Source organism: Mandrillus leucophaeus, unplaced genomic scaffold (assembly GCF_000951045.1).
Source record: "Mandrillus leucophaeus isolate KB7577 unplaced genomic scaffold, Mleu.le_1.0 Scaffold4, whole genome shotgun sequence".
Lineage (NCBI taxonomy): Eukaryota > Metazoa > Chordata > Mammalia > Primates > Cercopithecidae > Mandrillus > Mandrillus leucophaeus.
The window spans coordinates 11,895,109-11,910,689 of record NW_012104253.1 but is presented as its reverse complement, the minus strand read 5'-3'; the positions used below and the strand labels follow the sequence as shown (position 1 = coordinate 11,910,689).

The 15,581-nt window shown below is 48.5% G+C and overlaps 1 long non-coding RNA gene across 1 annotated transcript; it reads right to left on the bottom strand.

Moving 5' to 3' along the window:
• Window positions 1-12,964: 12,964 nt before the first annotated feature.
• Window positions 12,965-14,751, bottom strand: LOC105547950. Its single transcript, XR_001007316.1, has 2 exons — window positions 14,335-14,751; window positions 12,965-13,936 (listed from the first exon to the last, which is right to left on the bottom strand). It is a non-coding gene; the product is annotated as an uncharacterized LOC105547950 (long non-coding RNA).
• Between the last annotated feature and the right edge of the window lie 830 nt (window positions 14,752-15,581).

Below are 15,581 nucleotides of genomic sequence, written 5' to 3'. Positions count from 1 at the left end.
TTCAAAAACCTTCTTATTATAAATAGTGCTCTGTATACATCCTTGCTCATAAATCTTTGAGCAATAAAATTGGACTGCTTAAACTTGGGGGTTAATGTAGCCCTCTGGCTCACGTCATAAAGGAAATTGATTTTTATTTTCAAAGTCAATGGTGAGTAAATGAACAATGGTTGCCTGGCAACCTGTGAGCAGGGATTGAGTAGAGACTAAAGCAAACAGCAGCCTCCACCCCCCATCCCAGGAACCCAGAGCCTCTCAGGCCTTGTGCTTCCAGGTAATGACCCTCCCACCACAGCTCCACTGGACAGAACCGCCCCAGCTTCCTCCACCCAAACTCCTGCACCCACCACCCAGAGAAATGAAAGTCAAGGACTCAGCAGCCCAAGGCAGCCCTTCTGAAGCAACTTCAGTGGCTCAGCAAATGTTTGTTGAGAACCTCCTATGTGCCTGGCTGGATCAGGGTGTGGCTGCAGAGCTGCACATCACAGTCCATATCCAGGTCAGCCCTGAATCTCAGGCACTGGAAGCTCAGGGTTAGGAATCTGGGGATGATATCCTGTAGCATCTATGGTGTAAATCAGCAGTTTTCAATGTATTCACTGTTTCTCTTTCTGCCTCAGGTTACCCTGATGGGCAGGACACACTCCCATCAGTAAGAGAACATCAAAAGGGCAGGTGTGGGGGTGGACAGGAAGATCAGGATCTCTGAAAGGGCAGGTGTTTGATAAAAGTCCCTTCCCTGTCCCCATAGCCTGGGACTCCTGGCACCCTGGGGGAGGGCTGTGCCTTCAGGACTCGCCTTAGACCGGGAGGAGCCATGGAAGGATTTTTCTGGAGAGGAGGAGTGGAGGTAAATCTACAATTCAGCACCTCTCCCTCCACACAGTGGACGGATTGAGGGGTGATTGATTGGCAGGGGAGGTGCTCTAGTTTCCGTCAGGAAAAGAAACCCTACAGCCTGTGTGAGCTCTAGGCATTGTGTGGGAAAGAGCAGAGAGAGCCAAGAGGCTCCCAGGGGTAGTGGACGGCATCCAGTGAAAGGGGAGACACGGAGGGAGGGGACAAGGACTCTCCTGCAGCCCTAGGGGAAGGAAGCCAGTTACCAGAGCCAGGTTTCAATCCTGCCTCAGCTACTACATCCCTCCCTGCCCTTCCTCTCTTAAAGCTTAACAATCGTAATCACACAAAAGTCATCCTCAGTCTCAGGTGTGGGCTGGGACTACACGTTTTCTCATTCAACACTGAAACCACCTTTGCAAAGATGATGACAGTGAGAGAGTCCAGCATGGCTGACTCCTTCTTGCTTCCAGCCCCACAGGCTGGCTGTCCTCACTTTTTCCTGAATGTAGGCCAAGCAAACCTGGGGAGGAACTTACTTTACAGTTTAACTTTGAAGCAAGGATGATAATAGTCCTTCCCTAAAACTAACCCCTGAAACCACCTTTATAAAACTAATGAAAGCCTACTAGATTACAAATGTGGGAAGGGTCTGAATTCTGCTAAAATATGGGCATAGTTAAATGATAACCAGTCATTGCTCCACATCACTATCGTAGAACCTAAGATTGGTCTTTTGAGATGTTTTTCAGACTTTTGCATTGTGGCAACCTACAGACTCCACCTGGACCCACGATTCATGACTCAACTGGTACACCCAGAAGCTGACTCAGAGCAAAAGGACCATTTTCCACACCCCTAGGATTTCACGTCCAACCAATCAGTATTCCCCATTCCCTAGGTTTTTATTCTTAAAAACCTTAGCCTCTGAGCTTTTAGGGAGATTTATTTAAGTAATACACTCCTGTCTTCCACTTAGCTGGTTCTGTATGTATTAAACTCTTTCTCTACTGCCATACCGCTGTCTCAGTAAATTAGCTCTATCTATGCAGTGGGCAAGAAGAACTGGTTGGGTGGTTAAAACACTAGAAATAGGCATTGTTTTTTGTTTGCATTTTGTTTTGTTTTTGTTTTTGTTTTTGTTTTTGTTTGAGATGGAGTCTCGCTCAGTCGCCCAGGCTGGAGTGCAGTGGCGTGATCTCTGCTCACTCCAAGCTCCACCTCCCAGGTTCATGCCATTCTCCTGCCTCAGCCTCCCGAGTAGCTGGGACTACAGGTGCCGCCACCACGCCCGGCTAATTTTTTGTATTTTTAGTAGAGACGGGGTTTCATCATGTTAGCCAGGATGATCTTGATCTCCTGACCTCGTGATGTGCCCACCTCAGCTTCCCAAAGTGCTGGGATTACAGACGTGAACCACCACACCCGGCCAGAGATAGGCATTGTTAAACAAAACAATGGACTAAGCCCCTGCACTAGCCCCAACAGAACAGACAAAATCAAAATGGAGTCCCTCATTCTAAATGCCACATAATCGAACTGAAACTCTAAGGAAGCAGATAAATCCAAAACAGACCATTTTTTTCTCCTGAAAACAGCAAATTTCAGTCTACCAGTCAACCTAGTAAGAAAATTCCCTCTTCTTTGACCTTTATGAGAAAGTAACCTGAAGTAACCTGACATTAATGAATCCGTTTCTCTTCTGCTATTCTGTTTCCTTATTCCCACCTTACAAAGCTCACTGCTCTGCTTTGCCTAGTGAGAGCACTCATTCTATTTTGTAGAGTAGAGGCAGCCTTTATTCATGAATTATGAATAAAAGACAATTGGATCTATAACTAAGTTTGCTGTAATTTTATCTTTTGACAGCACTATTGATAAGGTTGGGATGTTTGTCCCTTCCAAATCTCATATTGAAATGTAATCCCCCAGTGTTGAAGTTGGGGCCAAGTAGGAGTGGTATGGGTCATAGGAGCAGATCCCTCATGAATGGCTTGATGCCCACCCCCACAGGAATGAGTAGTTCTCACTCTATTATTCACGTAAGAGGTGGTTATTTAGAAGAGGCCCGGCATCTCTCTTGCTCTCTCACTATGTGACACACTGGTTCCCCTCCTCTTCTGCCATGATTAGATACTTCCTGAAGCCCTCACCAGAGGCAGATGCTGGCATCATGCTTCTGGTGCCATGCTCGTACAGTCTGCAGAATCATGAGCCAAATAAATCTCTTTTCTTTAGAAATTACCCAGCCTCAGACATTCCTTTATAGCAACACAAAATGTACTAAAACAACTATTATTGCCCCTATTTTACAGATGTGGAAACTGAGAATCAGGATATTTTGTTGTCTTAGCCAAGCAAAAATAGCAAGTATTGGGGTGGAGATTTGAGGCCACCTGTTCCAGTGTCTGTGCCCTTTCCTACACCACTTTTTAAAGATGAGATTTTAAAAAATGGCCCTAGTTCCTGTATACTTGCTGTTGGGAATAGCTGTGTTAGGAAGAGGAGCTTTGGACCATGTCCTGCCACATATGGCTTCAGCCCTGCCTCTCTGGCCCACAGCCTGTCACCCCGTCAGAGAAGGAAATCAAAGAATCCACCAAAGTTACAGTAATGCTCCCTAGACGGCCAAAGAGAGAAGTGGACAAGAGTCCATTGCCATGGTGTCCAGCTTAGACTGGTGGGCTGGAGGCTGTTCTCAGGGTCCTACCAGCCCCACAGCTCTGGAGGAAGAGTTGGGGCAGCCGCCCACAGGAGTGGGAGAGACAGCCAGATAGGGCTGGCTCATGCAGGCAGGGGTGGTGGGTGAGCCTTTCTCTCCAGGATGTCAGGGGTGTTAGGAAGGTGCCCAAGTCATTACCACGAGGTAGCCTGGAGTCTGCATCCCCCAAGATGTCCTCAGTCATCCTCACCTCCTGGTATTCATGCCATGGTTCAGTCCTCACCCACACTGAATAGAGCTGACTGATGTGACCAATAGGATATTATGAAAATGATGGTAAATGACTTCTGAGGCCAGGTTGTAAAAGACATTACAGTTTCCAGCCGGCACTCTTTTGGATTATTCTCTCTGGGGGAAGCCAACCACCATGTCAGGAGGATGCTCAAGCAGCTCATGGAGACACCCATAAAGTAGGGGACTGAAGCCTCTGCCCAACAGCCAGCACAAATTATTTTTTGGAGACAGGATCTCACTTTGTCTCCCAGACAGAGTGCAGTGGTGTAGTCATGGTTCACTGCATCCTCAACATCCCAGGCTCAAGAGATCCTCCCTCTTCAGCCTCCTAAGTAGCTGGGACCACAGGCATGTGCCACCATGCCCAGGTGATTTTTTTAAAAAATGTTTTATTTGTAGAGACAGGGTCTTCCTATGTTGCCCAGGCTGGAGCACCAATTTTTCATTTGTGTGCGTGAGCCACCTTGCAAGTGGGTCCTCCAGCCCCATTTGAACCTTCAGATGACTGCAACCCTGGCCCACACCTTGACTGTGTTAACCTAAATAACAAATATAGAGAGGCTCTCTAAAATAAAAGATGTTTATTTGGGACTAGAGCATTGCAATGGGAATATGTGTGCCATAGTAAATTATGTGCATATTCAGGAAGATAAGGGAAGACAAAGGTTTTTAAAGGAAAAATGAGGAGAATTAGATAATTGTCTTGAAATAATTATCCTTGGCTACAAAAATCAGTAACAAGGGTGATGCCAGTTCAAGGTTGGAACTTTTGCTGGGCAGGTGTCCTTGCAGATGTATTTTTTGTGTAAGGTTGTAATGGCCTCTGTGCAAGGTTGTGGTTTTTGTAGTCTTTTTATTATCAGGCATACAAGCGTGAGAAGCCTCTATTCATGGCCTTTTCTGGCTCTATTTGTCAGGGTTTTCTTAGCATTAGTGACTCCATTTGGATTCTTATACTTTCACAACTGCAACCACTTGACCACAACCTCATGATTCTGAGCCAGAACCACCCAGCAAAGCCACTTCTAGACTCCTAACCCTCAGAAACTGTGTGATAATAAACATCGAGAGTTGTTTTAAGCCACTATGTTTTGAGGGACAGTTGTCCCCCATTATCAGAGGTTTCACTTACTGTGATTATAGTTACTTTTGGTCAATTGCAGTCCAAAAATATTAAATGGAAAATGTTACACATTAATATGTGTTTTAAATTATTCGCCATTCTGAGTAGCACAATAAAACCTTGCTGTTCCATCCTACCCGGGATGTGAATCATCCTTTTGTCCAGCTTATCCACCTCTCAGTCACTTAATAGCCATCTTGGTTATCAGGTTGAAAACATAGTATATATAGGGTTTGGTACTATCTGCGGTTTTAGGCATTCACAGGGCAGGGGAGGGTCTTGGCACATATCCCTCATGGATAAGGGGGCACTGCTGTAATTAGTTACACAATAATAGATGACTAATACTAACAGGATATACCTAGAGAAACTGGCATAGCTTGAGCACTATAAGGGTGTGGGTGATTCTGGAAATAGAATAGATACATAGACAGATAGATGATAGATAGATAGATAGATAGATAGATAGATAGATAGATAGATAGATAGTCTCTTTCTGTCATTCAGGCTGAAGTGCAGTGGTGCAATCACAGCTCACTGTAGCCTCGAACTCCTGGGCTCAAGTGATCTTCCCACCTCAGTGTTCTGAGTAGCTGGGTATGCACCATTACGCCCAGCTAATTTTTTTATTTTGAAGAGATGGGGTCTTGCTGTGTTGTCCAGGCTGGTCTTGAACTCCTGAGCTCAAGCAATAACACCACCTAGGCCTTCCAAAGTACTGGGAATACAGGCAAGAACCACCATGGCTGGCTGGAAAAATCTCTCAAACAAAGTTTTCACATTAGGTCTCAAGAGTGACATCCAAGAGACATTAGCCTTGGGACATGAGTTAGTGAGAGTTCTTTCATTTACAAAGGATGAAAACTTAAATGAGCTTAAACACATTTTTTTTAAATGTAAGGGAGGTCTTATCTTATAAGTAGATGATGTGCCTTGGAAGGAGGGGTGGAGTTGCCATTAGGCAAGGTGGGTTTTGGGTTTGCCCAATTTCAGGCTCCCTGGAGTACAAGGGCGTGAGAGAGGGGCATGGACCTGGGAAAGGGACTGAGTCAGCTGGGCTCAAGCCTCCAACAGACTCAGGACTGGGAATGGGAACGTGGGTGCCAGAAACACACCTTGGGGCCAGGAGGCAGAAGGTGCCAACATACTTGTGGGCTGGTCCTCCGTGGGTCCCTTAAATCCCAGTGCCCTCGAGCTTCTGTTTTGTCCCCTCCACTCTCACCAGCCCATCCTCCCCATTTCACATCAGCGCCTCTGGCCCTGGTCTCAGGCCCTGACCCTCACCACAACCAATACTGCTTCTATCTGCTCCAGGTCAGGTGCTGCCCTTCGGGACTGCAGCCACAGGCAGCGCCATCCACTTTACCACCTGAGCCTGAATCCAATCTTCACCTCTTCCCCCCTCGCCAAGCCACCTCCTAACAAACCCTCAAATCTGCATTCCCACAACCTCCACCTTGCTCCCAGCTGTAACCCCTCTTTCCTGGATGACAGAAACCACCCTCAATTGGTCTCCCTGCTGCCTGTTTTACCTTCCCCTTTCCTATCCACACCTGCAACGTTTGCGCAAGTCATCTGCCTAAAACAGACGTCGCTGGGATACTAATCCCACAGCCACCCTGAGCTCCCAAGATGCCAGCAGCTCCTTCATGCTGCACGCTCCGACCCTGAACTCCATCCTGCCTTAGGCTGCAGGCTCTGGCTTTGTGCAAGGAACCAGGATGCCAGGGGGCAGGATGGAGTCAAATCACTGGCAGTTTATTTCTTCGTAAACAAAGAAGGTCTGAAGCAAATGGCAAATGTGAAAATGTGAAACCTGGATTCTTTTCTGTATTTAGGAACTATTTCATGATTTTAAAATACATTCTCCGTAATCCCAGCACTTTGGGAGGCTGAGGTGGGCGGATCACCTGAGGTTGGGAGTTCGAGATCAGCCTGACCAAAATGGAGAAACCCCATCTCTACTAAAAATACAAAATTAGCCGGGCATGGTGGCGCGTGCCTGTAATCCCAGCCACTCGGGAAGCTGAGGCAGGAGGATTGCTTGAACCTGGGAGGCAGAAGTTGTGGTGAGCCGAGATTGTGCCATTGCACTCCAGCCTGGGCAACAAGAGTGAAACCCCATCTCAAAACAACAACAACAACAAAAAATTCTCTAAACGCAGGGGAGCGGGGCACGATCCTATGGAGTAGGTACTGTTGTCCTCACTTTACAACAAGGAAGCTGAGGCACAGAGAAGTAAAGTTACTTGACCAGGGTCACACAGCCGATCTAAGGTGGAGACAGGATTCAGACTCCAGCAGCCTGGGTCCTCCTGGACCCTGCAGGCAAGCCCTGCAGTCAGGTGGGCAAGGCAGACACAGCCTCAGTCAACCAGGAGGGGTGCAGGCAGTCTGTGGGTGGGGAGTAGGACTGCCATGGAGGGGAGGAGGTTAGGAGAGGAAACTCATATTTGTGGAGCCCTGACATGTTCCAGGCACTGTGCTGGACTCTTTATCTATATTACCTCATTTAATCTTTGCCACAACTCCAGAAAATGTTATTGGCCACATTTTTTACACATGTAGAAAGTGAAAGCTCATGCCGTGAGCCAAGATCGCGCCACTGCACTCCAGCCTGGGCAACAGGGCTGGACTCCATCTCAAAAGTAAAAAAAAAAAAAAAAGAAAGAAAGAAAAAAAAAAAGAAAGCTCAGGGAGATGGTGTGACTCACCCAGTGTCACACAGCTGTGAAGGATGGAGGCAGGATCCAAGCCCCAGGTCTGCGGACTCTGCAGCTTCTCAGCTCTGGCACACTGAGTCCCTGCAGCTCAGCTGAAGGGTCTTGGGCTCAGGACCAGGTCTCCAGTCCACTGGAGGGGAGCAAAGTGAGGACTTCATTAGCCTGGTCCATGGTAGACTTTCCCTTCCCTTGTGTTGGGGGATAGACTTCTAGTAATGCAACCTGAGATGACCCTGGCTTTGGGGTTTCATCTTCCCAACTGTAGAATCAATCCAACCCTGGCTCACCTCTAGGCCAAAGCAGGACAGCCCCATGCCAGCACCTCTTCTGTATTATACTTAAAATTAACTTTCAGTTGCAGCGAGTCCCAATTCATGCCCTGCCCCCAATGGGTCAACATAAGGATTTCCACAGCTCAACAGCTCACAGCTCCTGGTGCTGGATGATGGGTGTATGGTGGGGTGGGGGCCCTTTTCCCTCTGTGGGGATAACTTCCATCTGTTGCTCAGCTCAACTCAGCAACCACCCACCTCCAGCCTCCCCAGCTAATTAATCACTCACTTTCTGTCAGCCTTGATGCAATTCGCCCAAACCACCACCCTGAGCAGCAGGAAGTCTGACTCGGACTCCAATTAGCAGAGGAAGTGGCTGACTCCGGGAGGCGGAGGGGCGCATAGGGCAGAGAAGGGAGGGATGAACAGAGTTGTTGGGGGCGCAGAGAAAATTCAACGACCTTCCTGGAACTTTCATCCTTTGGAAGTCACAGAAGACAAGTTCAGACTTTCAATAAGTATTAAGTGAGCACCTACTGTACACATACCCCGATTTTTGGCATGCCAGTAATAAACAAGACAGACAAAGTCCCCATCCTGTCTTCATAGGGCTGATGTTCTAGACAAATAGAAAATACTCTGCTCGTTAGTGATAATTGCTGTGACAAAAAATGATATCTAAGCCACCCTCCCTGTCAGAGCCTCGTGGAGGTTTAAAGTCGCCTCTCACGCCCCCGTCTGATTTTTCTCCTGCGGGCACAAGCCCCCTACCTCCCCTCCCCACTCCTCACGTGGCACGTCCTTTATTATGGCGTGTCGCCTGCTGAGCCCAGCACTGGTCTGCCCTCAGATGTTTGGTATTGTTATTCGACAGAAAAGGAAACTGAGGCACACGGGAAGAGAAAGATGGAGCTGGAGTTAGAGACCAGGCCCCGGTGCCACATTCCTCATCCTCCTGAGGGCTGCTTTCCTGCTGCAGGAGGGCGTGAGATCAGGAGGCCAAGGGGAAGCTGTGCCTCTGGTTGGCCTAGGAAGAGCCATGCAGGGAGCTGGTGGCTCACACACTCTGGACACACAGGCCACATCCACAGAATATGTGTCCTCTTCCTGCTGTTCATGCAACTGCACTCCAGCCTGGGTGACAGACTGGGCAGGAGAGAAAGCCCTGTCTAAAAAAAAGAAAAAAAAAAAGAAACTATGAGCACTAGAAATGCCAACCATAGTTCCCAAATCTACAAAATAGTCAAGATAATATCTACCATCTTTTCTTTCCTTTCCTGTGTGTGTGTGTGTGTGTGTGTGTGTGTGTGTGTGTGTGTGAGAGAGAGAGAGATACAGTCTCACTGTAGTGTAGTGACGTGATCTCGGCTCACTGCAAACTCTGCCTCCCAGGTTTAAGCAATTCTCCTGCCTCAGTCTTCTGAGTAGCTGAGACTACAGGCACACGCCACCACACCCAGCTATTTTTTGTATTTTTAATAGAGACCAGGTTTCACCATGTTGGCCAAGCTGACTTCAGGTGATCTACCTGCCTCAGCTGCCCAAAGCGCTGGGATTACACGTGTGAGCCATCACGCCTGGCTTAATTTCTTCACTCACTCATTCATTTATGCATTCAATCCATGAATTTTGAGTGTGTAAGGTGTTGTGGGTTTGGAACTCAGGTCTCCTGATTCCTCAAGCAGGGCATCACACTCTTCTTCCTCCTCCCTCCTCCTCCTCCTCCTCCTCCTCCTCCTCACACTTTCCACAAGTCTGGCTCACATTTTGGTCTTAGCTTGAGCTCTTCCTAAAGCAGAGCCTGAGACAAGGACTCAGGTGCAGGGAGTTGACATGGAATCCATGCCAGGAAACCGAAGTGAGGGCGTAGGAGAGTAAGATCAGGAATGAGAGAAAGCCACTCAGTGTGCATTACTGAGCTGGCTACTGATGTGGCTAACTGGGGCTTGATTCCACTGGGGACCGTGTGAGGAATGGTGTAAAATGCACCTCAGGATTGTCTTGAATGATGATGAGGCTTGGGTGTGTACCCATGGACCACTGTCCCTCAATCCCCACGCTTTGCTGGGAAAAAATCTGAAGTACAGAAACTGAGAGACACAGTAAAGCTTTCAGTTGGGAAGCCACCATCAAGCATGAGGACAAACCACCAGGGACACAGCTGATGTCAACGGGGGCCTAAGGGGACGAGGCTCAGAGAAACAGCATTTACTACAGATGCCAAGGGAGAGGCGACGCCTGTCACGAAGCCACGTAGAAACCCCACCCAAACCTGGCACTGGCCAATCAAGGGCGGTGCGCGACTCAGGACAGCTGTCGCGCTATTTTCTTCCAACCTCCTTTCCCGATTTGGAAGGAGGTAACTCCTCCGCGTGAAAACAATAAGAGAAAACAACAGAACTTGGGGACCAATTGATTCAGGCGTGGGAATGGGATGGCAGGCAGCCACAGGTGCCCGAGAGGGAGGCTTCTTGCCAGCTCAGGCACAGGCTGTTCAGAAGTCAGGAAAATGTAAATGGGACATTCAAGGACACAGAAATATGTCTATTAGGACACCTTCTGTGATTCACACGCTAGGAATTCCAAGAGATAGAGGACACCGCCCCTGCCTCTCTGAGAACCTTTTCCACAGCAAGAGGCAGAGTGCTGCGGGCAGAAGAGTCCCAGCCTTGGAAGCAGAGATCTCGGGTTCAAGTCTTGATGCCACTAATCACACAGAATATTGTGTGCAAAGCTCACAGCTGGGAGGCGCAGTGATGATGTTCGTCATCTGACCTTCACAAGCCATTGCCAGCCTCCATGTCCCACGATGCAGACGAGGCACCTGAGATCAGAGGGTGAGACACCTGCCCCAGGTCCTGCCTCCCAAACCATCAGACCTCAGACTTGAACTAGGCCTCTTTGAGGCTCAGCTCAAAGGTCCTCTGATCTCATGTTTCTGGAATAAACCCAAAGGCAGCTTTCTGGGTGGAGACACCCACAGGAAGACCTGTGCACTCCCGCTCTGACTTCCTGAGCAGGTGAGGAGGAAGCACACACAGGAAGGGGGGCGACCGTATGACTGGGCTGCATTTCTGGCAGGTGCAAACCACTCCTAGGGTATTGGAAGGAGGCAGGGAGTAAGGACCAGGGCACAGGAGTTGCGGGCTCTGGACTCTGGTCCAAATTCCACTCACCTTCCGGCTAGTCTTGGTTTTCTCATCAAGGTAATTGGTAGGGTGCCTTCAGGGTCAATGATCTGATGGCCACAAGCTCTGAGAGGTCCGCGAGGGCTGGAGGAGCAGCAAGGCCTCCCTGGGAGCTGCCCTTGGAGGCAGCAGGGATGGGAAGGGAAGGCAACCCTGTCCCCAGGGCTCTAGTGACACTGTAACAAATGAGTACAGACCCCCTGGATTTCAGCACTGAGGACCCTCCAGCTTGTTCCCTAACTCCCAGGACCTCTGGATAAGAAGTGGGCTTTCATTGCTCTCTGTCTGGCTCAAATCCCTGCAACCTTCTCACCAGACTCAGGGCCTGACTTCTACTTGGTCATGTATGAGGACTCGGGTATGTTGAGGTGTGGGAAGAGGCTGGAGGGGAAGGGAAGTCACATGTTCCCCCACAACGTTTCTCAGAGACCTCCTCCTGTCCTGAGGCCATTGGGTGTGTCAGTGTTGCTGGAAATGCTCCCCAACCCCCAATTCCGAGCATTTAGTCTAGGTAGGCCTTGTCGTGGAGCCAGCTTGTGGGCCTGGGCCAGGGGGCGTGTGCTTATTTTCATGGCAGCCTTATATAAAAAGCACAAGGATGTAAAAGATTGATGCTAGAATCAGAGACCAGCAAGAGGAAGATGGGCTTGGGACCTGGGGAGGGAAGTCTTAACTCTCAGATTCAGCTACATTTGGATCACCAGAAATCAGATGGTGACAGGTATCTCTCCAATATTATTTTTGAGTGGGCAAAATCTTTAACCTTTCTGCACCTCAGTTTCCTCGTCCCGTACAGGAGATAATAACAGTGCCTCCCTCAAAGGGCTGTTGCGCAGTAAATGAATTAATACCTGTGCAGCACTCAGAATAGTGCCTGGCACATAAGAAATTCTCAATCATCGGGCTGGATGCAGTGGCTCACGCCTGTAATCCCAGCAGTTTGGGAGGCTGAGGTGGGCAGATCACTTGAGGTCGCGAGTTCGAGACCAGCCTGCCCAACATGGCGAAACCCCATCTCTACTAAAAATACAAAAATTAGCTGGGTGTGGTGGTGGGCACCTGTAGTCCCAGCTGCTTGGGAGGCTGAGGCAGGAGAATCACTTGAACCCGGGAGGCGGAGGTTGCAGTGAGCAGAGATTGTGCCACTGCACTCCAGCCTGGGTGACAGAGCGAGACCCCATCTCAAAAAAAAAAAAAAAAGAAAAAAGAAAAAGAAAAAAGAAATTATCGATCAATGCGAGTAAATCTTTTTGGTTATTATTAGGATTATTACTATTAATTTTTTCATTCAAGTACAAGGCCTTGTAGGTGCTCAGTTAGTGTTGAATGAATGATTGAAATAAATGTAACTACATAAAATGTTAGAAGTAGATGACATCAAAGATTGAAATAAACACTTGCTTTGGCCTCATTAGTTATGATCTGGTGTCTATGGAAACTGCTAAATATTGAGACTCAAAATAGATAGCTTTTCTCTGCACAGAATGAACCAAGGTGTGTGTGTGGTCTCTGCACTTTGTATCCCAAGATGCACCACCTCATTCAGCTCTGTCCTCCAGTGAATCCTTCAAGAGCAGGGCCTGTGGCTAACGGGCATTCAGAAACCAAGTGTCTGGCTGTTGGTACACAGCAAGTCCTCATTCCTATTTGTTGAACGTGTGAACAAATGCATGAATATTGTCTGATCGACTCAGGAAATGGCAGGACTGAGCCTTCTGATAAAGGACCTCAGAGCCTTCTTTAGGGAGAGGCTGGGGAAGGCAGACAGTGATTACTTCTTGCAGAGGATTAAGTGGTGAAGAGCCTGGGCTTCGGGGACAATCAAATCTGGGAGGAAATACTGTCTCAACCACTCCCTAGCTTCGTGAACTTAGGCAAGCTGTTTAATTCCTCCAGGCCTCAGTTTTAACATCTATAAACTGGGCCTAATAATGTTTACTTGTTGTACAGATAAAATGGTCCAATGCACATCAATGTCTGTTTCTCCCTAGGAAGGGAGCCGTACCATCTTCATGGTAGACACGGGGGCAACAACAGTTCTCTCTTATTTCAAGGGATTTGGAACCACCCATGGTACAAGTAGTAATGAAAGAGTTCTTTGTAAACTGTAGAGCGCTCTGCACACGTGAGGAATCATGGGGTGGCTTGAGTAACAAGGAGTTGCAGAGAGAATCCGAACTTGCATCCCTGCTGGGGAAAGTATCCCAACTAGTAGGGATGGGACTCAGAAATGCAAAGACCAGAAAACTGGTGGGGAATTTTAGCCGCAAGACAGGGACTTGGGAGTCAGGCCGCCTGGGTTCAAGACCTATCTTTGCCTGTCTACTTTCTGTGACCTTGGATGAGTGACTTGCTCTTGGGAGGCCTCAGTGTGCTTCTTGGGGAAGCTGGGAGGACAGTGAATACTTCATGGGATCGTTGTGGGGATTAAAGGGGACAGAGCATGTAAAGTGCTCTGTCCAGCATTGGGCTGCAGGAAGTGCCCAGCAAACAGGGTTGCCCCATTTCTCACATTCTCCTTCTCCCATCCACTCTCAAGGCTCAAGGCCTCCTGCCTCAGCTTGTCCCTTCTCTGGTTTGCAGAGTCTAAGGAGAACATAAACTGGAAGAACAAGCAAGGGGAGGGCAAGTGGGGTTGACCAAACCTTACAGGCAGGGTCACATGGGGCAGGGACCGTTGTTACCTCCATTTCACAGGGGTGGTCACTGAGACCCCACTATTTTGACATATGTATGCGCCAGGATGCATACCCAGGTCTGTCCACACGCAAAGCCTGCATTCATTCAGCTCTTCCAGGATCCCACGCCAGCTCTGACTCCAAATGCCGTGGGGGGCCCTGGAGCTGGGGAGGAACACATGGACAGAAACCAAGTGTTTCTAGGGCCCAGCCTGGCACTGCCACCCCTACCTACCCTCACCTCCTACCATCTCCTTCCCCTCTACCCCCCACTATGACCCCTGCCCAGGAGAACTCTTCTGGGCAGGATGGCCCTGCCAGCCTCTCAAGGACATGGGATGGGGCAGGAATCCCCAGCTTGGCCTGAGTCCTCTGCCATAGACAGCAGGTTGTTAGATAATTGCCTTTGTCCCTTATCTCATTCTCACTCTTTATTACTTCCCTGGGGAGATGCTGCAACCACAGCCTCTCTGCAAATGAAGCCAGCCTCCTGGCTGCAAACACAGGCTGAGGGACCACGACTGGGGGAGGAGTGTGAACTGAAGGGGAGAATATACCTTCAGGTGGCAGGAACACCCTGTCCCTCAGCTCAGGGCATGCTGATAGGTTCTGGGAGGCTCCTGGAAGCACACCCAGTGCTTTGCAAAGAAAGCACTGGATCCAGAGAAGAAAGAATCTGGCCATGGGCTCTGCCCAGACTAGCACTTAACCCCTCTGGGTTCCAGGTTCTGTGTGGGTGAGATGAGGACAGCGATGCTCTCCCATGATGACCAAACCAGCTTGAAACTGGGAGGCATTGACTGTTTTGCCTCTGTTCTCTTGGCAGCCTCTGTTTTAAAAACAGCTTTATTGGCATACATTTGTGCATGTTTAAAGGGTGCAATCTGGCAAGTTTTGACATATGTATACACCTGTGAAGCCATCACCACAATCAAAACAGTGAGCACACACCCCTCACCTCCCAAAACTTCCTCTTGCGCCTTTGCAATCGCTTCCTCTCTCCTCGTTCCTCCCTCTCCATCCCCAGGCAACCATAAACCTGCTTCCAGCCACTGCAGATTCATTTGCATGTCCTAGAATTTTATATAAATGGAATTATCCAGAATGTATTCTTTTTGTCTGGCTTCTATTTTGAGATGCATCCATGTCATTGCATATATCAATAGTTCATTTATTTTTATTGCTAAGTAGTATCCCATTATGTGGATATACCACAACTTGTTTATTCATTTATCCATTGATAGATATTTGGGTTGTTTCCATTTTGGGGGTATTACAAATAAAGCTTCCATGAATATTCATGTACAAGTATCCAAACACTTTTATTTCTCTTGGGTAAGTACCTAGGAGTGGAATGGCTGAGTCATTTAGGAGGTATATGTTTCATTTTTAAAGAAACTGACAAATTGCTTTCCAAAGTGATTGTAGCATTTCACGTTCCCACCAGCAGTGTATGGGAGTTCTGCCTGGTGTGGGGGCACATGCCTGTAATCCTAGCACTTTGGGAGGCCAAGGTGGGTGGATCACCTCAGGTCAGGTGTTCGAGACCAGCCTGGCTAACATGGTGAAACCCCGTTTATACTAAAAATACAAAAAATTAACCGGGTGTGGTGGCATGCACCTGTAATCCCAGCTACTCAGGAGGCTGAGGCAGGAGAATCACTTGAATCTGGGAGGCGGAGGTTGCAGTGAGCTAAGATCACACCATTGCACTCCAGCTTGGGCAACAAGAGTAAAACTCTGTCAAAAAAGGAAGGAAGGAAGGAAGGAAGGAAGGAAGGAAGGAAGGAAGGAAGGAAGGAAG